At 64.0% G+C, this 25,582-nt stretch overlaps 5 non-coding genes and 2 pseudogenes across 5 annotated transcripts; all 7 read right to left on the bottom strand.

Annotated features, from left to right (window-relative positions):
• LOC142868754 (5S ribosomal RNA) lies at positions 1-119 on the bottom strand. Its single transcript, XR_012917680.1, has one exon. It is a non-coding gene; the product is annotated as a 5S ribosomal RNA (ribosomal RNA).
• Positions 120-3,658: 3,539 nt separating this feature from the next.
• LOC142868797 (5S ribosomal RNA) lies at positions 3,659-3,777 on the bottom strand. The gene has a single exon (XR_012917723.1). It is a non-coding gene; the product is annotated as a 5S ribosomal RNA (ribosomal RNA).
• Positions 3,778-7,323: 3,546 nt separating this feature from the next.
• Positions 7,324-7,442, bottom strand: LOC142868786 (5S ribosomal RNA). The gene has a single exon (XR_012917712.1). It is a non-coding gene; the product is annotated as a 5S ribosomal RNA (ribosomal RNA).
• Positions 7,443-10,974: 3,532 nt separating this feature from the next.
• Positions 10,975-11,092, bottom strand: LOC142868801 (uncharacterized; annotated as a pseudogene).
• Positions 11,093-14,628: 3,536 nt separating this feature from the next.
• LOC142868802 (uncharacterized) lies at positions 14,629-14,739 on the bottom strand (annotated as a pseudogene).
• Positions 14,740-18,270: 3,531 nt separating this feature from the next.
• Positions 18,271-18,389, bottom strand: LOC142868775 (5S ribosomal RNA). The gene has a single exon (XR_012917701.1). It is a non-coding gene; the product is annotated as a 5S ribosomal RNA (ribosomal RNA).
• A 3,544-nt stretch (positions 18,390-21,933) lies between these two features.
• LOC142868764 (5S ribosomal RNA) lies at positions 21,934-22,052 on the bottom strand. The gene has a single exon (XR_012917690.1). It is a non-coding gene; the product is annotated as a 5S ribosomal RNA (ribosomal RNA).
• Positions 22,053-25,582: the final 3,530 nt, after the last annotated feature.

Raw genomic sequence — 25,582 nt, 5'->3', positions numbered from 1 at the left:
AGCCGACGGCACCCGGTATTCCCAGGCGGTCTCCCATCCAAGTACTAACCAGGCCCGACCCTGCTTAGCTTCCCAGACCAGACGAGGTCGGGCGCGTTCAGGGTGGTGTGGCCCTAGACGGCGGAGGGCGCCCCTGCCCCGCTCAAGAAGCCGAGCCTCTCTGCACTTCCCCGCCGCCTCCTCCCGCCCCAGGCCCCGCACCGGCGCTGACCCGCGCCGGGCCGGGCCTGTTGAGTTCACCGGCCGGGTCCGGCGGGCTCCGAGGGACGGGGGTGACAGGCGGGGCGGGGCGGGGCGGGCAGGGAGCGGTGGGCCGGGGTGGGGGGCTGTCTCTCTATACACACACAAACACACACACACACACACTCACACTCACTCACTCACACTCACACAAGATGCGCCTCCACGGCTGGACTCGCCAAGGTGGAGACCTTCCAGCCCCCTTCCTCTCCTCGCCTGGCCTCCTTCCCCTACCCGCCCCCCACCCCCAGCTCGTGGCCGCCCCCGCCGCCGCCCGCCGCCGCCGATTGCGCACGCGCGGATCGCCCGCCCTTTGACCCCAGGCAGGGGCCGCCCTCCCCGACAACCCCTTTCAGCTGGGCCCCCCACCCTGTGGGTGGGCTGCCGCCTATTCCCCCGGGCCCGGGCTGGGGCACAGCGCATGGGGGAGGGGAGCGAGTGTATGGGGCGTCTCTCTCTCTCTCTAGGGATGTGTCCCATGGGTGGGGTGGCGTGGTTTGTGGGGCGCTGAAGAAATCAGTCCCCTCCATCTCCTACCTCTGGAAAACGCCCAAGCCCTTGGAGAACTGCCGGCAACGCGACCGGGGGGGGGGGGGGGGGGCCGGGACCCTCCTCTGCGTCCTCCTGTGGCCCAGTCCAAGGGGCCTGGGCCTGGCCGGGGCTGCATTGGACCCCGACCACCCTGGCGTGTGGACTCGCTAAAAATCGGCGATTAGATATTGGATTCCAGCTTCATTGAGGTCATTTCACTAATGAGTGCACCGGAAAGAGTTTCCTAATCCATCTGTGAGGGTGGCAACTGAAAGAGAATTTGAAAGCTGACAGAATAGGCGAGGAAAGGCATAGGAGATTTCCACACCCAGTAAGGAAGCCTTTCTCGAAATGGAAGAAAGAAACGAGCAAACAGAAACACCGGTAGCCCGCCAGGATCAGAGTCTGCCCCCGAGAGAAAGTACCCTGACCAGGTTCACCCGTGGGTGGGTGGCGAGCTAGCGGCATTCAGAAGAGCGAGGCCCGCAGTCTGTGCAGAAGACACCTGCACTCGGGTGTGTGTGGCGGCACGATTCACAAGCAGCTCCAGATGTTAAGCCAAGGAGAAGCCAGGGAGTTCCCAACGCCCCAGGTGTCCTCAGCCCACGACTGGCTGCTGGGGGAATGCGAAGCCCGGCTCCTTGTCTCAGAGCGGGACAACCAGGAGGTGTGACGTACACCCCGGGGTTCCCAGGAGGATCAGGCTGAAGCTGGGACTTGGCCTGAAAGTGTCCCCTCGCATGGCCACCCCCTTCCCCTTCCTGCTCCTCTACTCCTGGTGCCCCTCCATCCAGGGGCCAGACCTTAAAGAGTCACCCGCAAGAGAATCCTGGTCCCAAAGGAGCCTTCTGGGGGACCCGTGCTGAGAGAGGTTGTGGGCATGGCCCGCTGGGGCTCTGCCCGACCCAGGGCTGAGAGATGCAACCTCCCAGCTCTGGGTCCCTGCAGGGGAAGCGTTGGCAAGCACAGGGCCAGTCCTCCAAAGGCCCAGGTGCAGGGAGCCCAGGCCAAGCAGCCTGTGGAAGAAGCCACCCCGGGAAGACGACTGCAGGCCACGGCCCTTCCCACCTCCTCCTCCTCCTCCTCCTGCTCCTCCACCCCCCCCCCGACCTCCCACCCCCCACCCCCGACATGGCGCAGGGCTCAGAGACACCTCAGACACTTGCTACCCAAAGTGCAAAGGGCATCAGTTGCTCCTCCAAACCCCCCCCCCCCTGCCCAGCAGACCGCGTTGTCCAGCCAGCCCCCGGGCCTCCCTGGGGTGCCCAGCACAAAAGTGCAGACAACCACCGGACCCTCAATCTCAGTTTTCGGATGTTTTTGCCACTCTAAGGACCCGCAGGCCAGCTGGGCCTTCTGGCAGGACAGAGAGCCCCGGAATCCGACGTGGAGAGCTGGGTGTACGTCCCCACGAGGAGGCGGTCCCCACCTCCGCGGCTCTCCCCTTGCGGGGGGGGGGGAAAGCAGCCACGGGGCCTCAGAGAAGACACCAGGCTGGGCGCCCGCCCCACAGTGGGGGCACGTCCCCCGCAGGCCACTTAGCGACGGCCGCCGGCCGGCGGACGGTTGGGTGGCGCGAGACGCTGCGGCCGCCCTGCTACCGGGTTCCTGGGAGGGCGTCCTGGAACCAGCGTCCACACCAAGCCCTTGGAAGGCCCAGGCGACGGAGGAGCCCCGTCAGGCAGGGGCCGAGGACGGTGACGGCCCGGGCGGGGAGGAGCGTGTCAGGCAGGGGCAGAGGACGGTGACAGGTGACAGGCCGGGCGGGAAGGAGTCAGTCAGGCAGGGGCCGAGGAGGAGACGGGCTGGGTAAGGGTTAGGGTTAGAGTCAGGGCACAAGTCACAATCGCAAAGACCTGGAAGCGACCCGAGTGCCCATCGACCCACGAGTGCGTAAATGAAATGTGGCGCGTGGACACCACGGAGTGCTATTCAGCTAGGAGGAGCAGCGGTGAGAGGGCACCTCTCGTGGTTCTCCTGGCCAGAGCTGGAACCCGTTCCAGTAAGCCAGGTAGCCCAAGAATGCACACACGAGCACCACGTGCTCGCGCTCACCAGCAAATGGGTACGAACCGACGGACACCCAAGTGGACACAGAGGAATCACCTTCATCGGGTGGGTGTCGGGCGGGTGGGGGGAGGGGATGGGCATACACCTCCATTAGGAATGGGGTGGGTGCGCACCGACTGGGGGATGGGCGCACTTGAGGCTCTGACCCGAGGGGGGAGGCAGGGAGAGGGCAACGTACCCGACCCTAACATTGGTACCCCCACAATACGCTGGAACGACATCAGAGGTAAATGAATAAGAACACAGGGGGGAGGGGGGCACGGGCAACACATGTCACCTTAATACTTGGACTCCCATCATCTGCTTGAAAAGAGAGAGAAAAGAAAATGCAATCATAGAGATAAGAGACACTTTTTAAAGATAATGAATCCGAAGAGAAAAGTAAAAGGAGGCCTGTGGAGCAGGTCTGGGTGTGACTCCGGATCCCCCAACATCAGGTGCCACCACCAAAGATTCCTACGTGTAGCCCATAGAACCCCAAAAGCAACGGGACGAGTTCTGGTCACATACTCCCTCCAAATGACATCCTGGCCTTCTTCTGGAACTCCCTCCCCTCTCAGACTCTCAAGGTTTCCTCCAGCGTGTCGGTTCCCACAGAGCAGACCTTTGGTCTGAGACCTGACAGTCCAGAAGCCACGCATGCTGCCGCGTGACGGCGGTGTCGCGGCTTGGGACAAGAGGAGGCCCCACGGTGCGGGCTGGGGCGCCAGGCACCGCGGCGGGCGCTGAGGGTGGGGGTGACCCCCACCCCGGGCCGCCGCCTCGCTCCCAGAGAGGGGACAGAACAGGAGGCAAAACAAAAAAAAAAAAAAGAAGAAGCCGACGGCACCCGGTATTCCCAGGCGGTCTCCCATCCAAGTACTAACCAGGCCCGACCCTGCTTAGCTTCCCAGACCAGACGAGGTCGGGCGCGTTCAGGGTGGTGTGGCCCTAGACGGCGGAGGGCGCCCCTGCCCCGCTCAAGAAGCCGAGCCTCTCTGCACTTCCCCGCCGCCTCCTCCCGCCCCAGGCCCCGCACCGGCGCTGACCCGCGCCGGGCCGGGCCTGTTGAGTTCACCGGCCGGGTCCGGCGGGCTCCGAGGGACGGGGGTGACAGGCGGGGCGGGGCGGGGCGGGCAGGGAGCGGTGGGCCGGGGTGGGGGGCTGTCTCTCTATACACACACAAACACACACACACACACACTCACACTCACTCACTCACACTCACACAAGATGCGCCTCCACGGCTGGACTCGCCAAGGTGGAGACCTTCCAGCCCCCTTCCTCTCCTCGCCTGGCCTCCTTCCCCTACCCGCCCCCCACCCCCAGCTCGTGGCCGCCCCCGCCGCCGCCCGCCGCCGCCGATTGCGCACGCGCGGATCGCCCGCCCTTTGACCCCAGGCAGGGGCCGCCCTCCCCGACAACCCCTTTCAGCTGGGCCCCCCACCCTGTGGGTGGGCTGCCGCCTATTCCCCCGGGCCCGGGCTGGGGCACAGCGCATGGGGGAGGGGAGCGAGTGTATGGGGCGTCTCTCTCTCTCTCTAGGGATGTGTCCCATGGGTGGGGTGGCGTGGTTTGTGGGGCGCTGAAGAAATCAGTCCCCTCCATCTCCTACCTCTGGAAAACGCCCAAGCCCTTGGAGAACTGCCGGCAACGCGACCGGGGGGGGGGGGGGGGGGGGGGGGGGGGCCGGGACCCTCCTCTGCGTCCTCCTGTGGCCCAGTCCAAGGGGCCTGGGCCTGGCCGGGGCTGCATTGGACCCCGACCACCCTGGCGTGTGGACTCGCTAAAAATCGGCGATTAGATATTGGATTCCAGCTTCATTGAGGTCATTTCACTAATGAGTGCACCGGAAAGAGTTTCCTAATCCATCTGTGAGGGTGGCAACTGAAAGAGAATTTGAAAGCTGACAGAATAGGCGAGGAAAGGCATAGGAGATTTCCACACCCAGTAAGGAAGCCTTTCCCGAAATGGAAGAAAGAAACGAGCAAACAGAAACACCGGTAGCCCGCCAGGATCAGAGTCTGCCCCCGAGAGAAAGTACCCTGACCAGGTTCACCCGTGGGTGGGTGGCGAGCTAGCGGCATTCAGAAGAGCGAGGCCCGCAGTCTGTGCAGAAGACACCTGCACTCGGGTGTGTGTGGCGGCACGATTCACAAGCAGCTCCAGATGTTAAGCCAAGGAGAAGCCAGGGAGTTCCCAACGCCCCAGGTGTCCTCAGCCCACGACTGGCTGCTGGGGGAATGCGAAGCCCGGCTCCTTGTCTCAGAGCGGGACAACCAGGAGGTGTGACGTACACCCCGGGGTTCCCAGGAGGATCAGGCTGAAGCTGGGACTTGGCCTGAAAGTGTCCCCTCGCATGGCCACCCCCTTCCCCTTCCTGCTCCTCTACTCCTGGTGCCCCTCCATCCAGGGGCCAGACCTTAAAGAGTCACCCGCAAGAGAATCCTGGTCCCAAAGGAGCCTTCTGGGGGACCCGTGCTGAGAGAGGTTGTGGGCATGGCCCGCTGGGGCTCTGCCCGACCCAGGGCTGAGAGATGCAACCTCCCAGCTCTGGGTCCCTGCAGGGGAAGCGTTGGCAAGCACAGGGCCAGTCCTCCAAAGGCCCAGGTGCAGGGAGCCCAGGCCAAGCAGCCTGTGGAAGAAGCCACCCCGGGAAGACGACTGCAGGCCACGGCCCTTCCCACCTCCTCCTCCTCCTCCTCCTGCTCCTCCACCCCCCCCCGACCTCCCACCCCCCACCCCCGACATGGCGCAGGGCTCAGAGACACCTCAGACACTTGCTACCCAAAGTGCAAAGGGCATCAGTTGCTCCTCCAAACCCCCCCCCCTGCCCAGCAGACCGCGTTGTCCAGCCAGCCCCCGGGCCTCCCTGGGGTGCCCAGCACAAAAGTGCAGACAACCACCGGACCCTCAATCTCAGTTTTCGGATGTTTTTGCCACTCTAAGGACCCGCAGGCCAGCTGGGCCTTCTGGCAGGACAGAGAGCCCCGGAATCCGACGTGGAGAGCTGGGTGTACGTCCCCACGAGGAGGCGGTCCCCACCTCCGCGGCTCTCCCCTTGCGGGGGGGGGGGAAAGCAGCCACGGGGCCTCAGAGAAGACACCAGGCTGGGCGCCCGCCCCACAGTGGGGGCACGTCCCCCGCAGGCCACTTAGCGACGGCCGCCGGCCGGCGGACGGTTGGGTGGCGCGAGACGCTGCGGCCGCCCTGCTACCGGGTTCCTGGGAGGGCGTCCTGGAACCAGCGTCCACACCAAGCCCTTGGAAGGCCCAGGCGACGGAGGAGCCCCGTCAGGCAGGGGCCGAGGACGGTGACGGCCCGGGCGGGGAGGAGCGTGTCAGGCAGGGGCAGAGGACGGTGACAGGTGACAGGCCGGGCGGGAAGGAGTCAGTCAGGCAGGGGCCGAGGAGGAGACGGGCTGGGTAAGGGTTAGGGTTAGAGTCAGGGCACAAGTCACAATCGCAAAGACCTGGAAGCGACCCGAGTGCCCATCGACCCACGAGTGCGTAAATGAAATGTGGCGCGTGGACACCACGGAGTGCTATTCAGCTAGGAGGAGCAGCGGTGAGAGGGCACCTCTCGTGGTTCTCCTGGCCAGAGCTGGAACCCGTTCCAGTAAGCCAGGTAGCCCAAGAATGCACACACGAGCACCACGTGCTCGCGCTCACCAGCAAATGGGTACGAACCGACGGACACCCAAGTGGACACAGAGGAATCACCTTCATCGGGTGGGTGTCGGGCGGGTGGGGGGAGGGGATGGGCATACACCTCCATTAGGAATGGGGTGGGTGCGCACCGACTGGGGGATGGGCGCACTTGAGGCTCTGACCCGAGGGGGGAGGCAGGGAGAGGGCAACGTACCCGACCCTAACATTGGTACCCCCACAATACGCTGGAACGACATCAGAGGTAAATGAATAAGAACACAGGGGGGAGGGGGGCACGGGCAACACATGTCACCTTAATACTTGGACTCCCATCATCTGCTTGAAAAGAGAGAGAAAAGAAAATGCAATCATAGAGATAAGAGACACTTTTTAAAGATAATGAATCCGAAGAGAAAAGTAAAAGGAGGCCTGTGGAGCAGGTCTGGGTGTGACTCCGGATCCCCCAACATCAGGTGCCACCACCAAAGATTCCTACGTGTAGCCCATAGAACCCCAAAAGCAACGGGACGAGTTCTGGTCACATACTCCCTCCAAATGACATCCTGGCCTTCTTCTGGAACTCCCTCCCCTCTCAGACTCTCAAGGTTTCCTCCAGCGTGTCGGTTCCCACAGAGCAGACCTTTGGTCTGAGACCTGACAGTCCAGAAGCCACGCATGCTGCCGCGTGACGGCGGTGTCGCGGCTTGGGACAAGAGGAGGCCCCACGGTGCGGGCTGGGGCGCCAGGCACCGCGGCGGGCGCTGAGGGTGGGGGTGACCCCCACCCCGGGCCGCCGCCTCGCTCCCAGAGAGGGGACAGAACAGGAGGCAAAACAAAAAAAAAAAAAAGAAGAAGCCGACGGCACCCGGTATTCCCAGGCGGTCTCCCATCCAAGTACTAACCAGGCCCGACCCTGCTTAGCTTCCCAGACCAGACGAGGTCGGGCGCGTTCAGGGTGGTGTGGCCCTAGACGGCGGAGGGCGCCCCTGCCCCGCTCAAGAAGCCGAGCCTCTCTGCACTTCCCCGCCGCCTCCTCCCGCCCCAGGCCCCGCACCGGCGCTGACCCGCGCCGGGCCGGGCCTGTTGAGTTCACCGGCCGGGTCCGGCGGGCTCCGAGGGACGGGGGTGACAGGCGGGGCGGGGCGGGGCGGGCAGGGAGCGGTGGGCCGGGGTGGGGGGCTGTCTCTCTATACACACACAAACACACACACACACACACTCACACTCACTCACTCACACTCACACAAGATGCGCCTCCACGGCTGGACTCGCCAAGGTGGAGACCTTCCAGCCCCCTTCCTCTCCTCGCCTGGCCTCCTTCCCCTACCCGCCCCCCACCCCCAGCTCGTGGCCGCCCCCGCCGCCGCCCGCCGCCGCCGATTGCGCACGCGCGGATCGCCCGCCCTTTGACCCCAGGCAGGGGCCGCCCTCCCCGACAACCCCTTTCAGCTGGGCCCCCCACCCTGTGGGTGGGCTGCCGCCTATTCCCCCGGGCCCGGGCTGGGGCACAGCGCATGGGGGAGGGGAGCGAGTGTATGGGGCGTCTCTCTCTCTCTCTAGGGATGTGTCCCATGGGTGGGGTGGCGTGGTTTGTGGGGCGCTGAAGAAATCAGTCCCCTCCATCTCCTACCTCTGGAAAACGCCCAAGCCCTTGGAGAACTGCCGGCAACGCGACCGGGGGGGGGGGGGGGGGCCGGGACCCTCCTCTGCGTCCTCCTGTGGCCCAGTCCAAGGGGCCTGGGCCTGGCCGGGGCTGCATTGGACCCCGACCACCCTGGCGTGTGGACTCGCTAAAAATCGGCGATTAGATATTGGATTCCAGCTTCATTGAGGTCATTTCACTAATGAGTGCACCGGAAAGAGTTTCCTAATCCATCTGTGAGGGTGGCAACTGAAAGAGAATTTGAAAGCTGACAGAATAGGCGAGGAAAGGCATAGGAGATTTCCACACCCAGTAAGGAAGCCTTTCTCGAAATGGAAGAAAGAAACGAGCAAACAGAAACACCGGTAGCCCGCCAGGATCAGAGTCTGCCCCCGAGAGAAAGTACCCTGACCAGGTTCACCCGTGGGTGGGTGGCGAGCTAGCGGCATTCAGAAGAGCGAGGCCCGCAGTCTGTGCAGAAGACACCTGCACTCGGGTGTGTGTGGCGGCACGATTCACAAGCAGCTCCAGATGTTAAGCCAAGGAGAAGCCAGGGAGTTCCCAACGCCCCAGGTGTCCTCAGCCCACGACTGGCTGCTGGGGGAATGCGAAGCCCGGCTCCTTGTCTCAGAGCGGGACAACCAGGAGGTGTGACGTACACCCCGGGGTTCCCAGGAGGATCAGGCTGAAGCTGGGACTTGGCCTGAAAGTGTCCCCTCGCATGGCCACCCCCTTCCCCTTCCTGCTCCTCTACTCCTGGTGCCCCTCCATCCAGGGGCCAGACCTTAAAGAGTCACCCGCAAGAGAATCCTGGTCCCAAAGGAGCCTTCTGGGGGACCCGTGCTGAGAGAGGTTGTGGGCATGGCCCGCTGGGGCTCTGCCCGACCCAGGGCTGAGAGATGCAACCTCCCAGCTCTGGGTCCCTGCAGGGGAAGCGTTGGCAAGCACAGGGCCAGTCCTCCAAAGGCCCAGGTGCAGGGAGCCCAGGCCAAGCAGCCTGTGGAAGAAGCCACCCCGGGAAGACGACTGCAGGCCACGGCCCTTCCCACCTCCTCCTCCTCCTCCTCCTGCTCCTCCACCCCCCCCCCGACCTCCCACCCCCCACCCCCGACATGGCGCAGGGCTCAGAGACACCTCAGACACTTGCTACCCAAAGTGCAAAGGGCATCAGTTGCTCCTCCAAACCCCCCCCCCCCTGCCCAGCAGACCGCGTTGTCCAGCCAGCCCCCGGGCCTCCCTGGGGTGCCCAGCACAAAAGTGCAGACAACCACCGGACCCTCAATCTCAGTTTTCGGATGTTTTTGCCACTCTAAGGACCCGCAGGCCAGCTGGGCCTTCTGGCAGGACAGAGAGCCCCGGAATCCGACGTGGAGAGCTGGGTGTACGTCCCCACGAGGAGGCGGTCCCCACCTCCGCGGCTCTCCCCTTGCGGGGGGGGGGGGAAAGCAGCCACGGGGCCTCAGAGAAGACACCAGGCTGGGCGCCCGCCCCACAGTGGGGGCACGTCCCCCGCAGGCCACTTAGCGACGGCCGCCGGCCGGCGGACGGTTGGGTGGCGCGAGACGCTGCGGCCGCCCTGCTACCGGGTTCCTGGGAGGGCGTCCTGGAACCAGCGTCCACACCAAGCCCTTGGAAGGCCCAGGCGACGGAGGAGCCCCGTCAGGCAGGGGCCGAGGACGGTGACGGCCCGGGCGGGGAGGAGCGTGTCAGGCAGGGGCAGAGGACGGTGACAGGCCGGGCGGGAAGGAGTCAGTCAGGCAGGGGCCGAGGAGGAGACGGGCTGGGTAAGGGTTAGGGTTAGAGTCAGGGCACAAGTCACAATCGCAAAGACCTGGAAGCGACCCGAGTGCCCATCGACCCACGAGTGCGTAAATGAAATGTGGCGCGTGGACACCACGGAGTGCTATTCAGCTAGGAGGAGCAGCGGTGAGAGGGCACCTCTCGTGGTTCTCCTGGCCAGAGCTGGAACCCGTTCCAGTAAGCCAGGTAGCCCAAGAATGGACACACGAGCACCACGTGCTCGCGCTCACCAGCAAATGGGTACGAACCGATGGACACCTAAGTGGACACAGAGGAATCACCTTCATCGGGTGGGTGTCGGGCGGGTGGGGGGAGGGGATGGGCATACACCTCCATTAGGAATGGGGTGGGTGCGCACCGACTGGGGGATGGGCGCACTTGAGGCTCTGACCCGAGGGGGGAGGCAGGGAGAGGGCAACGTACCCGACCCTAACATTGGTACCCCCACAATACGCTGGAACGACATCAGAGGTAAATGAATAAGAACACAGGGGGGAGGGGGGCACGGGCAACACATGTCACCTTAATACTTGGACTCCCATCATCTGCTTGAAAAGAGAGAGAAAAGAAAATGCAATCATAGAGATAAGAGACACTTTTTAAAGATAATGAATCCGAAGAGAAAAGTAAAAGGAGGCCTGTGGAGCAGGTCTGGGTGTGACTCCGGATCCCCCAACATCAGGTGCCACCACCAAAGATTCCTACGTGTAGCCCATAGAACCCCAAAAGCAACGGGACGAGTTCTGGTCACATACTCCCTCCAAATGACATCCTGGCCTTCTTCTGGAACTCCCTCCCCTCTCAGACTCTCAAGGTTTCCTCCAGCGTGTCGGTTCCCACAGAGCAGACCTTTGGTCTGAGACCTGACAGTCCAGAAGCCACGCATGCTGCCGCGTGACGGCGGTGTCGCGGCTTGGGACAAGAGGAGGCCCCACGGTGCGGGCTGGGGCGCCAGGCACCGCGGCGGGCGCTGAGGGTGGGGGTGACCCCCACCCCGGGCCGCCGCCTCGCTCCCAGAGAGGGGACAGAACAGGAGGCAAAACAAAAAAAAAAAAAAGAAGAAGCCGACGGCACCCGGTATTCCCAGGCGGTCTCCCATCCAAGTACTAACCAGGCCCGACCCTGCTTAGCTTCCCAGACCAGACGAGGTCGGGCGCGTTCAGGGTGTGTGGCCCTAGACGGCGGAGGGCGCCCCTGCCCCGCTCAAGAAGCCGAGCCTCTCTGCACTTCCCCGCCGCCTCCTCCCGCCCCAGGCCCCGCACCGGCGCTGACCCGCGCCGGGCCGGGCCTGTTGAGTTCACCGGCCGGGTCCGGCGGGCTCCGAGGGACGGGGGTGACAGGCGGGGCGGGGCGGGGCGGGCAGGGAGCGGTGGGCCGGGGTGGGGGGCTGTCTCTCTATACACACACAAACACACACACACACACACTCACACTCACTCACTCACACTCACACAAGATGCGCCTCCACGGCTGGACTCGCCAAGGTGGAGACCTTCCAGCCCCCTTCCTCTCCTCGCCTGGCCTCCTTCCCCTACCCGCCCCCCACCCCCAGCTCGTGGCCGCCCCCGCAAACGCCCGCCGCCGCCGATTGCGCACGCGCGGATCGCCCGCCCTTTGACCCCAGGCAGGGGCCGCCCTCCCCGACAACCCCTTTCAGCTGGGCCCCCCACCCTGTGGGTGGGCTGCCGCCTATTCCCCCGGGCCCGGGCTGGGGCACAGCGCATGGGGGAGGGGAGCGAGTGTATGGGGCGTCTCTCTCCCTCTCTAGGGATGTGTCCCATGGGTGGGGTGGCGTGGTTTGTGGGGCGCTGAAGAAATCAGTCCCCTCCATCTCCTACCTCTGGAAAACGCCCAAGCCCTTGGAGAACTGCCGGCAACGCGACCGGGGGGGGGGGGGGGGCCGGGACCCTCCTCTGCGTCCTCCTGTGGCCCAGTCCAAGGGGCCTGGGCCTGGCCGGGGCTGCATTGGACCCCGACCACCCTGGCGTGTGGACTCGCTAAAAATCGGCGATTAGATATTGGATTCCAGCTTCATTGAGGTCATTTCACTAATGAGTGCACCGGAAAGAGTTTCCTAATCCATCTGTGAGGGTGGCAACTGAAAGAGAATTTGAAAGCTGACAGAATAGGCGAGGAAAGGCATAGGAGATTTCCACACCCAGTAAGGAAGCCTTTCCCGAAATGGAAGAAAGAAACGAGCAAACAGAAACACCGGTAGCCCGCCAGGATCAGAGTCTGCCCCCGAGAGAAAGTACCCTGACCAGGTTCACCCGTGGGTGGGTGGCGAGCTAGCGGCATTCAGAAGAGCGAGGCCCGCAGTCTGTGCAGAAGACACCTGCACTCGGGTGTGTGTGGCGGCACGATTCACAAGCAGCTCCAGATGTTAAGCCAAGGAGAAGCCAGGGAGTTCCCAACGCCCCAGGTGTCCTCAGCCCACGACTGGCTGCTGGGGGAATGCGAAGCCCGGCTCCTTGTCTCAGAGCGGGACAACCAGGAGGTGTGACGTACACCCCGGGGTTCCCAGGAGGATCAGGCTGAAGCTGGGACTTGGCCTGAAAGTGTCCCCTCGCATGGCCACCCCCTTCCCCTTCCTGCTCCTCTACTCCTGGTGCCCCTCCATCCAGGGGCCAGACCTTAAAGAGTCACCCGCAAGAGAATCCTGGTCCCAAAGGAGCCTTCTGGGGGACCCGTGCTGAGAGAGGTTGTGGGCATGGCCCGCTGGGGCTCTGCCCGACCCAGGGCTGAGAGATGCAACCTCCCAGCTCTGGGTCCCTGCAGGGGAAGCGTTGGCAAGCACAGGGCCAGTCCTCCAAAGGCCCAGGTGCAGGGAGCCCAGGCCAAGCAGCCTGTGGAAGAAGCCACCCCGGGAAGACGACTGCAGGCCACGGCCCTTCCCACCTCCTCCTCCTCCTCCTCCTGCTCCTCCACCCCCCCGACCTCCCACCCCCCACCCCCGACATGGCGCAGGGCTCAGAGACACCTCAGACACTTGCTACCCAAAGTGCAAAGGGCATCAGTTGCTCCTCCAAACCCCCCCCCCCTGCCCAGCAGACCGCGTTGTCCAGCCAGCCCCCGGGCCTCCCTGGGGTGCCCAGCACAAAAGTGCAGACAACCACCGGACCCTCAATCTCAGTTTTCGGATGTTTTTGCCACTCTAAGGACCCGCAGGCCAGCTGGGCCTTCTGGCAGGACAGAGAGCCCCGGAATCCGACGTGGAGAGCTGGGTGTACGTCCCCACGAGGAGGCGGTCCCCACCTCCGCGGCTCTCCCCTTGCGGGGGGGGGGGGAAAGCAGCCACGGGGCCTCAGAGAAGACACCAGGCTGGGCGCCCGCCCCACAGTGGGGGCACGTCCCCCGCAGGCCACTTAGCGACGGCCGCCGGCCGGCGGACGGTTGGGTGGCGCGAGACGCTGCGGCCGCCCTGCTACCGGGTTCCTGGGAGGGCGTCCTGGAACCAGCGTCCACACCAAGCCCTTGGAAGGCCCAGGCGACGGAGGAGCCCCGTCAGGCAGGGGCCGAGGACGGTGACGGCCCGGGCGGGGAGGAGCGTGTCAGGCAGGGGCAGAGGACGGTGACAGGTGACAGGCCGGGCGGGAAGGAGTCAGTCAGGCAGGGGCCGAGGAGGAGACGGGCTGGGTAAGGGTTAGGGTTAGAGTCAGGGCACAAGTCACAATCGCAAAGACCTGGAAGCGACCCGAGTGCCCATCGACCCACGAGTGCGTAAATGAAATGTGGCGCGTGGACACCACGGAGTGCTATTCAGCTAGGAGGAGCAGCGGTGAGAGGGGCACCTCTCGTGGTTCTCCTGGCCAGAGCTGGAACCCGTTCCAGTAAGCCAGGTAGCCCAAGAATGCACACACGAGCACCACGTGCTCGCGCTCACCAGCAAATGGGTACGAACCGACGGACACCCAAGTGGACACAGAGGAATCACCTTCATCGGGTGGGTGTCGGGCGGGTGGGGGGAGGGATGGGCATACACCTCCATTAGGAATGGGGTGGGTGCGCACCGACTGGGGGATGGGCGCACTTGAGGCTCTGACCCGAGGGGGGAGGCAGGGAGAGGGCAACGTACCCCGACCCTAACATTGGTACCCCCACAATACGCTGGAACGACATCAGAGGTAAATGAATAAGAACACAGGGGGGGAGGGGGGCACGGGCAACACATGTCACCTAATACTTGGACTCCCATCATCTGCTTGAAAAGAGAGAGAAAAGAAAATGCAATCATAGAGATAAGAGACACTTTTTAAAGATAATGAATCCGAAGAGAAAAGTAAAAGGAGGCCTGTGGAGCAGGTCTGGGTGTGACTCCGGATCCCCCAACATCAGGTGCCACCACCAAAGATTCCTACGTGGTAGCCCATAGAACCCCAAAAGCAACGGGACGAGTTCTGGTCACATACTCCCTCCAAATGACATCCTGGCCTTCTTCTGGAACTCCCTCCCCTCTCAGACTCTCAAGGTTCCTCCAGCGTGTCGGTTCCCACAGAGCAGACCTTTGGTCTGAGACCTGACAGTCCAGAAGCCACGCATGCTGCCGCGTGACGGCGGTGTCGCGGCTTGGGACAAGAGGAGGCCCCACGGTGCGGGCTGGGGCGCCAGGCACCGCGGCGGGCCGCTGAGGGTGGGGGTGACCCCCACCCCGGGCCGCCGCCTCGCTCCCAGAGAGGGGACAGAACAGGAGGCAAAACAAAAAAAAAAAAAAGAAGAAGCCGACGGCACCCGGTATTCCCAGGCGGTCTCCCATCCAAGTACTAACCAGGCCCGACCCTGCTTAGCTTCCCAGAGGTCGGGCGCGTTCAGGGTGGTGTGGCCCTAGACGGCGGAGGGCGCCCCTGCCCCGCTCAAGAAGCCGAGCCTCTCTGCACTTCCCCGCCGCCTCCTCCCGCCCCAGGCCCCGCACCGGCGCTGACCCGCGCCGGGCCGGGCCTGTTGAGTTCACCGGCCGGGTCCGGCGGGCTCCGAGGGACGGGGGTGACAGGCGGGGCGGGGCGGGGCGGGCAGGGAGCGGTGGGCCGGGGTGGGGGGCTGTCTCTCTATACACACACAAACACACACACACACACACTCACACTCACTCACTCACACTCACACAAGATGCGCCTCCACGGCTGGACTCGCCAAGGTGGAGACCTTCCAGCCCCCTTCCTCTCCTCGCCTGGCCTCCTTCCCCTACCCGCCCCCCACCCCCAGCTCGTGGCCGCCCCCGCAAACGCCCGCCGCCGCCGATTGCGCACGCGCGGATCGCCCGCCCTTTGACCCCAGGCAGGGGCCGCCCTCCCCGACAACCCCTTTCAGCTGGGCCCCCCACCCTGTGGGTGGGCTGCCGCCTATTCCCCCGGGCCCGGGCTGGGGCACAGCGCATGGGGGAGGGGAGCGAGTGTATGGGGCGTCTCTCTCTCTCTCTAGGGATGTGTCCCATGGGTGGGGTGGCGTGGTTTGTGGGGCGCTGAAGAAATCAGTCCCCTCCATCTCCTACCTCTGGAAAACGCCCAAGCCCTTGGAGAACTGCCGGCAACGCGACCGGGGGGGGGGGGGGGGGGGCCGGGACCCTCCTCTGCGTCCTCCTGTGGCCCAGTCCAAGGGGCCTGGGCCTGGCCGGGGCTGCATTGGACCCCGACCACCCTGGCGTGTGGACTCGCTAAAAATCGGCGATTAGATATTGGATTCCAGCTTCATTGAGGTCATTTCACTAATGAGTGCACCGGAAAGAGTTTCCTAATCCATCTGTGAGGGTGGCAACTGAAAGAGAATTTGAAAGCTGACAGAATAGGCGAGGAAAGGCATAGGAGATTTCCACACCCAGTAAGGAAGCCTTTCCCGAAATGGAAGAAAGAAACGAGCAAACAGAAACACCGGTAGCCCGCCAGGATCAGAGTCTGCCCCCGAGAGAAAGTACCCTGACCAGGTTCACCCGTGGGTGGGTGGCGAGCTAGCGGCATTCAGAAGAGCGAGGCCCGCAGTCTGTGCAGAAGACACCTGCACTCGGGTGTGTGTGGCGGCACGATTCACAAGCAGCTCCAGATGTTAAGCCAAGGAGAAGCCAGGGAGTTCCCAACGCCCCAGGTGTCCTCAGCCCACGACTGGCTGCTGGGGGAATGCGAAGCCCGGCTCCTTGTCTCAGAGCGGGACAACCAGGAGGTGTGACGTACACCCCGGGGTTCCCAGGAGGATCAGGCTGAAGCTGGGACTTGGCCTGAAAGTGTCCCCTCGCATGGCCACCCCCTTCCCCTTCCTGCTCCTCTACTCCTGGTGCCCCTCCATCCAGGGGCCAGACCTTAAAGAGTCACCCGCAAGAGAATCCTGGTCCCAAAGGAGCCTTCTGGGGGACCCGTGCTGAGAGAGGTTGTGGGCATGGCCCGCTGGGGCTCTGCCCGACCCAGGGCTGAGAGATGCAACCTCCCAGCTCTGGGTCCCTGCAGGGGAAGCGTTGGCAAGCACAGGGCCAGTCCTCCAAAGGCCCAGGTGCAGGGAGCCCAGGCCAAGCAGCCTGTGGAAGAAGCCACCCCGGGAAGACGACTGCAGGCCACGGCCCTTCCCACCTCCTCCTCCTCCTCCTCCTGCTCCTCCACCCCCCCGACCTCCCACCCCCCACCCCCGACATGGCGCAGGGCTCAGAGACACCTCAGACACTTGCTACCCAAAGTGCAAAGGGCATCAGTTGCTCCTCCAAACCCCCCCCCCCCTGCCCAGCAGACCGCGTTGTCCAGCCAGCCCCCGGGCCTCCCTGGGGTGCCCAGCACAAAAGTGCAGACAACCACCGGACCCTCAATCTCAGTTTTCGGATGTTTTTGCCACTCTAAGGACCCGCAGGCCAGCTGGGCCTTCTGGCAGGACAGAGAGCCCCGGAATCCGACGTGGAGAGCTGGGTGTACGTCCCCACGAGGAGGCGGTCCCCACCTCCGCGGCTCTCCCCTTGCGGGGGGGGGGGGAAAGCAGCCACGGGGCCTCAGAGAAGACACCAGGCTGGGCGCCCGCCCCACAGTGGGGGCACGTCCCCCGCAGGCCACTTAGCGACGGCCGCCGGCCGGCGGACGGTTGGGTGGCGCGAGACGCTGCGGCCGCCCTGCTACCGGGTTCCTGGGAGGGCGTCCTGGAACCAGCGTCCACACCAAGCCCTTGGAAGGCCCAGGCGACGGAGGAGCCCCGTCAGGCAGGGGCCGAGGACGGTGACGGCCCGGGCGGGGAGGAGCGTGTCAGGCAGGGGCAGAGGACGGTGACAGGCCGGGCGGGAAGGAGTCAGTCAGGCAGGGGCCGAGGAGGAGACGGGCTGGGTAAGGGTTAGGGTTAGAGTCAGGGCACAAGTCACAATCGCAAAGACCTGGAAGCGACCCGAGTGCCCATCGACCCACGAGTGCGTAAATGAAATGTGGCGCGTGGACACCACGGAGTGCTATTCAGCTAGGAGGAGCAGCGGTGAGAGGGCACCTCTCGTGGTTCTCCTGGCCAGAGCTGGAACCCGTTCCAGTAAGCCAGGTAGCCCAAGAATGGACACACGAGCACCACGTGCTCGCGCTCACCAGCAAATGGGTACGAACCGATGGACACCTAAGTGGACACAGAGGAATCACCTTCATCGGGTGGGTGTCGGGCGGGTGGGGGGAGGGGATGGGCATACACCTCCATTAGGAATGGGGTGGGTGCGCACCGACTGGGGGATGGGCGCACTTGAGGCTCTGACCCGAGGGGGGAGGCAGGGAGAGGGCAACGTACCCGACCCTAACATTGGTACCCCCACAATACGCTGGAACGACATCAGAGGTAAATGAATAAGAACACAGGGGGGAGGGGGGCACGGGCAACACATGTCACCTTAATACTTGGACTCCCATCATCTGCTTGAAAAGAGAGAGAAAAGAAAATGCAATCATAGAGATAAGAGACACTTTTTAAAGATAATGAATCCGAAGAGAAAAGTAAAAGGAGGCCTGTGGAGCAGGTCTGGGTGTGACTCCGGATCCCCCAACATCAGGTGCCACCACCAAAGATTCCTACGTGTAGCCCATAGAACCCCAAAAGCAACGGGACGAGTTCTGGTCACATACTCCCTCCAAATGACATCCTGGCCTTCTTCTGGAACTCCCTCCCCTCTCAGACTCTCAAGGTTTCCTCCAGCGTGTCGGTTCCCACAGAGCAGACCTTTGGTCTGAGACCTGACAGTCCAGAAGCCACGCATGCTGCCGCGTGACGGCGGTGTCGCGGCTTGGGACAAGAGGAGGCCCCACGGTGCGGGCTGGGGCGCCAGGCACCGCGGCGGGCGCTGAGGGTGGGGGTGACCCCCACCCCGGGCCGCCGCCTCGCTCCCAGAGAGGGGACAGAACAGGAGGCAAAACAAAAAAAAAAAAAAGAAGAAGCCGACGGCACCCGGTATTCCCAGGCGGTCTCCCATCCAAGTACTAACCAGGCCCGACCCTGCTTAGCTTCCCAGACCAGACGAGGTCGGGCGCGTTCAGGGTGGTGTGGCCCTAGACGGCGGAGGGCGCCCCTGCCCCGCTCAAGAAGCCGAGCCTCTCTGCACTTCCCCGCCGCCTCCTCCCGCCCCAGGCCCCGCACCGGCGCTGACCCGCGCCGGGCCGGGCCTGTTGAGTTCACCGGCCGGGTCCGGCGGGCTCCGAGGGACGGGGGTGACAGGCGGGGCGGGGCGGGGCGGGCAGGGAGCGGTGGGCCGGGGTGGGGGGCTGTCTCTCTATACACACACAAACACACACACACACACACTCACACTCACTCACTCACACTCACACAAGATGCGCCTCCACGGCTGGACTCGCCAAGGTGGAGACCTTCCAGCCCCCTTCCTCTCCTCGCCTGGCCTCCTTCCCCTACCCGCCCCCCACCCCCAGCTCGTGGCCGCCCCCGCCGCCGCCGCCGCCGCCGCCGCAGCCGCCGCCGATTGCGCACGCGCGGATCGCCCGCCCTTTGACCCCAGGCAGGGGCCGCCCTCCCCGACAACCCCTTTCAGCTGGGCCCCCCACCCTGTGGGTGGGCTGCCGCCTATTCCCCCGGGCCCGGGCTGGGGCACAGCGCATGGGGGAGGGGAGCGAGTGTATGGGGCGTCTCTCTCCCTCTCTAGGGATGTGTCCCATGGGTGGGGTGGCGTGGTTTGTGGGGCGCTGAAGAAATCAGTCCCCTCCATCTCCTACCTCTGGAAAACGCCCAAGCCCTTGGAGAACTGCCGGCAACGCGACCGGGGGGGGGGGGGGGGGGGCCGGGACCCTCCTCTGCGTCCTCCTGTGGCCCAGTCCAAGGGGCCTGGGCCTGGCCGGGGCTGCATTGGACCCCGACCACCCTGGCGTGTGGACTCGCTAAAAATCGGCGATTAGATATTGGATTCCAGCTTCATTGAGGTCATTTCACTAATGAGTGCACCGGAAAGAGTTTCCTAATCCATCTGTGAGGGTGGCAACTGAAAGAGAATTTGAAAGCTGACAGAATAGGCGAGGAAAGGCATAGGAGATTTCCACACCCAGTAAGGAAGCCTTTCCCGAAATGGAAGAAAGAAACGAGCAAACAGAAACACCGGTAGCCCGCCAGGATCAGAGTCTGCCCCCGAGAGAAAGTACCCTGACCAGGTTCACCCGTGGGTGGGTGGCGAGCTAGCGGCATTCAGAAGAGCGAGGCCCGCAGTCTGTGCAGAAGACACCTGCACTCGGGTGTGTGTGGCGGCACGATTCACAAGCAGCTCCAGATGTTAAGCCAAGGAGAAGCCAGGGAGTTCCCAACGCCCCAGGTGTCCTCAGCCCACGACTGGCTGCTGGGGGAATGCGAAGCCCGGCTCCTTGTCTCAGAGCGGGACAACCAGGAGGTGTGACGTACACCCCGGGGTTCCCAGGAGGATCAGGCTGAAGCTGGGACTTGGCCTGAAAGTGTCCCCTCGCATGGCCACCCCCTTCCCCTTCCTGCTCCTCTACTCCTGGTGCCCCTCCATCCAGGGGCCAGACCTTAAAGAGTCACCCGCAAGAGAATCCTGGTCCCAAAGGAGCCTTCTGGGGGACCCGTGCTGAGAGAGGTTGTGGGCATGGCCCGCTGGGGCTCTGCCCGACCCAGGGCTGAGAGATGCAACCTCCCAGCTCTGGGTCCCTGCAGGGGAAGCGTTGGCAAGCACAGGGCCAGTCCTCCAAAGGCCCAGGTGCAGGGAGCCCAGGCCAAGCAGCCTGTGGAAGAAGCCACCCCGGGAAGACGACTGCAGGCCACGGCCCTTCCCACCTCCTCCTCCTCCTCCTCCTGCTCCTCCACCCCCCCGACCTCCCACCCCCCACCCCCGACATGGCGCAGGGCTCAGAGACACCTCAGACACTTGCTACCCAAAGTGCAAAGGGCATCAGTTGCTCCTCCAAACCCCCCCCCCCTGCCCAGCAGACCGCGTTGTCCAGCCAGCCCCCGGGCCTCCCTGGGGTGCCCAGCACAAAAGTGCAGACAACCACCGGACCCTCAATCTCAGTTTTCGGATGTTTTTGCCACTCTAAGGACCCGCAGGCCAGCTGGGCCTTCTGGCAGGACAGAGAGCCCCGGAATCCGACGTGGAGAGCTGGGTGTACGTCCCCACGAGGAGGCGGTCCCCACCTCCGCGGCTCTCCCCTTGCGGGGGGGGGGGGAAAGCAGCCACGGGGCCTCAGAGAAGACACCAGGCTGGGCGCCCGCCCCACAGTGGGGGCACGTCCCCCGCAGGCCACTTAGCGACGGCCGCCGGCCGGCGGACGGTTGGGTGGCGCGAGACGCTGCGGCCGCCCTGCTACCGGGTTCCTGGGAGGGCGTCCTGGAACCAGCGTCCACACCAAGCCCTTGGAAGGCCCAGGCGACGGAGGAGCCCCGTCAGGCAGGGGCCGAGGACGGTGACGGCCCGGGCGGGGAGGAGCGTGTCAGGCAGGGGCAGAGGACGGTGACAGGCCGGGCGGGAAGGAGTCAGTCAGGCAGGGGCCGAGGAGGAGACGGGCTGGGTAAGGGTTAGGGTTAGAGTCAGGGCACAAGTCACAATCGCAAAGACCTGGAAGCGACCCGAGTGCCCATCGACCCACGAGTGCGTAAATGAAATGTGGCGCGTGGACACCACGGAGTGCTATTCAGCTAGGAGGAGCAGCGGTGAGAGGGCACCTCTCGTGGTTCTCCTGGCCAGAGCTGGAACCCGTTCCAGTAAGCCAGGTAGCCCAAGAATGGACACACGAGCACCACGTGCTCGCGCTCACCAGCAAATGGGTACGAACCGATGGACACCTAAGTGGACACAGAGGAATCACCTTCATCGGGTGGGTGTCGGGCGGGTGGGGGGAGGGGATGGGCATACACCTCCATTAGGAATGGGGTGGGTGCGCACCGACTGGGGGATGGGCGCACTTGAGGCTCTGACCCGAGGGGGGAGGCAGGGAGAGGGCAACGTACCCGACCCTAACATTGGTACCCCCACAATACGCTGGAACGACATCAGAGGTAAATGAATAAGAACACAGGGGGGAGGGGGGCACGGGCAACACATGTCACCTTAATACTTGGACTCCCATCATCTGCTTGAAAAGAGAGAGAAAAGAAAATGCAATCATAGAGATAAGAGACACTTTTTAAAGATAATGAATCCGAAGAGAAAAGTAAAAGGAGGCCTGTGGAGCAGGTCTGGGTGTGACTCCGGATCCCCCAACATCAGGTGCCACCACCAAAGATTCCTACGTGTAGCCCATAGAACCCCAAAAGCAACGGGACGAGTTCTGGTCACATACTCCCTCCAAATGACATCCTGGCCTTCTTCTGGAACTCCCTCCCCTCTCAGACTCTCAAGGTTTCCTCCAGCGTGTCGGTTCCCACAGAGCAGACCTTTGGTCTGAGACCTGACAGTCCAGAAGCCACGCATGCTGCCGCGTGACGGCGGTGTCGCGGCTTGGGACAAGAGGAGGCCCCACGGTGCGGGCTGGGGCGCCAGGCACCGCGGCGGGCGCTGAGGGTGGGGGTGACCCCCACCCCGGGCCGCCGCCTCGCTCCCAGAGAGGGGACAGAACAGGAGGCAAAACAAAAAAAAAAAAAAGAAGAAGCCGACGGCACCCGGTATTCCCAGGCGGTCTCCCATCCAAGTACTAACCAGGCCCGACCCTGCTTAGCTTCCCAGACCAGACGAGGTCGGGCGCGTTCAGGGTGGTGTGGCCCTAGACGGCGGAGGGCGCCCCTGCCCCGCTCAAGAAGCCGAGCCTCTCTGCACTTCCCCGCCGCCTCCTCCCGCCCCAGGCCCCGCACCGGCGCTGACCCGCGCCGGGCCGGGCCTGTTGAGTTCACCGGCCGGGTCCGGCGGGCTCCGAGGGACGGGGGTGACAGGCGGGGCGGGGCGGGGCGGGCAGGGAGCGGTGGGCCGGGGTGGGGGGCTGTCTCTCTATACACACACAAACACACACACACACACACTCACACTCACTCACTCACACTCACACAAGATGCGCCTCCACGGCTGGACTCGCCAAGGTGGAGACCTTCCAGCCCCCTTCCTCTCCTCGCCTGGCCTCCTTCCCCTACCCGCCCCCCACCCCCAGCTCGTGGCCGCCCCCGCAAACGCCCGCCGCCGCCGATTGCGCACGCGCGGATCGCCCGCCCTTTGACCCCAGGCAGGGGCCGCCCTCCCCGACAACCCCTTTCAGCTGGGCCCCCCACCCTGTGGGTGGGCTGCCGCCTATTCCCCCGGGCCCGGGCTGGGGCACAGCGCATGGGGGAGGGGAGCGAGTGTATGGGGCGTCTCTCTCTCTCTCTAGGGATGTGTCCCATGGGTGGGGTGGCGTGGTTTGTGGGGCGCTGAAGAAATCAGTCCCCTCCATCTCCTACCTCTGGAAAACGCCCAAGCCCTTGGAGAACTGCCGGCAACGCGACCGGGGGGGGGGGGGGGGGGCCGGGACCCTCCTCTGCGTCCTCCTGTGGCCCAGTCCAAGGGGCCTGGGCCTGGCCGGGGCTGCATTGGACCCCGACCACCCTGGCGTGTGGACTCGCTAAAAATCGGCGATTAGATATTGGATTCCAGCTTCATTGAGGTCATTTCACTAATGAGTGCACCGGAAAGAGTTTCCTAATCCATCTGTGAGGGTGGCAACTGAAAGAGAATTTGAAAGCTGACAGAATAGGCGAGGAAAGGCATAGGAGATTTCCACACCCAGTAAGGAAGCCTTTCCCGAAATGGAAGAAAGAAACGAGCAAACAGAAACACCGGTAGCCCGCCAGGATCAGAGTCTGCCCCCGAGAGAAAGTACCCTGACCAGGTTCACCCGTGGGTGGGTGGCGAGCTAGCGGCATTCAGAAGAGCGAGGCCCGCAGTCTGTGCAGAAGACACCTGCACTCGGGTGTGTGTGGCGGCACGATTCACAAGCAGCTCCAGATGTTAAGCCAAGGAGAAGCCAGGGAGTTCCCAACGCCCCAGGTGTCCTCAGCCCACGACTGGCTGCTGGGGGAATGCGAAGCCCGGCTCCTTGTCTCAGAGCGGGACAACCAGGAGGTGTGACGTACACCCCGGGGTTCCCAGGAGGATCAGGCTGAAGCTGGGACTTGGCCTGAAAGTGTCCCCTCGCATGGCCACCCCCTTCCCCTTCCTGCTCCTCTACTCCTGGTGCCCCTCCATCCAGGGGCCAGACCTTAAAGAGTCACCCGCAAGAGAATCCTGGTCCCAAAGGAGCCTTCTGGGGGACCCGTGCTGAGAGAGGTTGTGGGCATGGCCCGCTGGGGCTCTGCCCGACCCAGGGCTGAGAGATGCAACCTCCCAGCTCTGGGTCCCTGCAGGGGAAGCGTTGGCAAGCACAGGGCCAGTCCTCCAAAGGCCCAGGTGCAGGGAGCCCAGGCCAAGCAGCCTGTGGAAGAAGCCACCCCGGGAAGACGACTGCAGGCCACGGCCCTTCCCACCTCCTCCTCCTCCTCCTCCTGCTCCTCCACCCCCCCGACCTCCCACCCCCCACCCCCGACATGGCGCAGGGCTCAGAGACACCTCAGACACTTGCTACCCAAAGTGCAAAGGGCATCAGTTGCTCCTCCAAACCCCCCCCCCCTGCCCAGCAGACCGCGTTGTCCAGCCAGCCCCCGGGCCTCCCTGGGGTGCCCAGCACAAAAGTGCAGACAACCACCGGACCCTCAATCTCAGTTTTCGGATGTTTTTGCCACTCTAAGGACCCGCAGGCCAGCTGGGCCTTCTGGCAGGACAGAGAGCCCCGGAATCCGACGTGGAGAGCTGGGTGTACGTCCCCACGAGGAGGCGGTCCCCACCTCCGCGGCTCTCCCCTTGCGGGGGGGGGGGGAAAGCAGCCACGGGGCCTCAGAGAAGACACCAGGCTGGGCGCCCGCCCCACAGTGGGGGCACGTCCCCCGCAGGCCACTTAGCGACGGCCGCCGGCCGGCGGACGGTTGGGTGGCGCGAGACGCTGCGGCCGCCCTGCTACCGGGTTCCTGGGAGGGCGTCCTGGAACCAGCGTCCACACCAAGCCCTTGGAAGGCCCAGGCGACGGAGGAGCCCCGTCAGGCAGGGGCCGAGGACGGTGACGGCCCGGGCGGGGAGGAGCGTGTCAGGCAGGGGCAGAGGACGGTGACAGGCCGGGCGGGAAGGAGTCAGTCAGGCAGGGGCCGAGGAGGAGACGGGCTGGGTAAGGGTTAGGGTTAGAGTCAGGGCACAAGTCACAATCGCAAAGACCTGGAAGCGACCCGAGTGCCCATCGACCCACGAGTGCGTAAATGAAATGTGGCGCGTGGACACCACGGAGTGCTATTCAGCTAGGAGGAGCAGCGGTGAGAGGGCACCTCTCGTGGTTCTCCTGGCCAGAGCTGGAACCCGTTCCAGTAAGCCAGGTAGCCCAAGAATGGACACACGAGCACCACGTGCTCGCGCTCACCAGCAAATGGGTACGAACCGATGGACACCTAAGTGGACACAGAGGAATCACCTTCATCGGGTGGGTGTCGGGCGGGTGGGGGGAGGGGATGGGCATACACCTCCATTAGGAATGGGGTGGGTGCGCACCGACTGGGGGATGGGCGCACTTGAGGCTCTGACCCGAGGGGGGAGGCAGGGAGAGGGCAACGTACCCGACCCTAACATTGGTACCCCCACAATACGCTGGAACGACATCAGAGGTAAATGAATAAGAACACAGGGGGGAGGGGGGCACGGGCAACACATGTCACCTTAATACTTGGACTCCCATCATCTGCTTGAAAAGAGAGAGAAAAGAAAATGCAATCATAGAGATAAGAGACACTTTTTAAAGATAATGAATCCGAAGAGAAAAGTAAAAGGAGGCCTGTGGAGCAGGTCTGGGTGTGACTCCGGATCCCCCAACATCAGGTGCCACCACCAAAGATTCCTACGTGTAGCCCATAGAACCCCAAAAGCAACGGGACGAGTTCTGGTCACATACTCCCTCCAAATGACATCCTGGCCTTCTTCTGGAACTCCCTCCCCTCTCAGACTCTCAAGGTTTCCTCCAGCGTGTCGGTTCCCACAGAGCAGACCTTTGGTCTGAGACCTGACAGTCCAGAAGCCACGCATGCTGCCGCGTGACGGCGGTGTCGCGGCTTGGGACAAGAGGAGGCCCCACGGTGCGGGCTGGGGCGCCAGGCACCGCGGCGGGCGCTGAGGGTGGGGGTGACCCCCACCCCGGGCCGCCGCCTCGCTCCCAGAGAGGGGACAGAACAGGAGGCAAAACAAAAAAAAAAAAAAAGAAGA

The sequence above is a fragment of the Microcebus murinus genome, unplaced genomic scaffold (genome assembly GCF_040939455.1).
Source record: "Microcebus murinus isolate Inina unplaced genomic scaffold, M.murinus_Inina_mat1.0 scaf042_hap2_Mmur4.0, whole genome shotgun sequence".
Classification (NCBI taxonomy): Eukaryota; Metazoa; Chordata; class Mammalia; order Primates; family Cheirogaleidae; genus Microcebus; species Microcebus murinus.
This window is presented reverse-complemented; position numbering and strand designations above follow the sequence as displayed.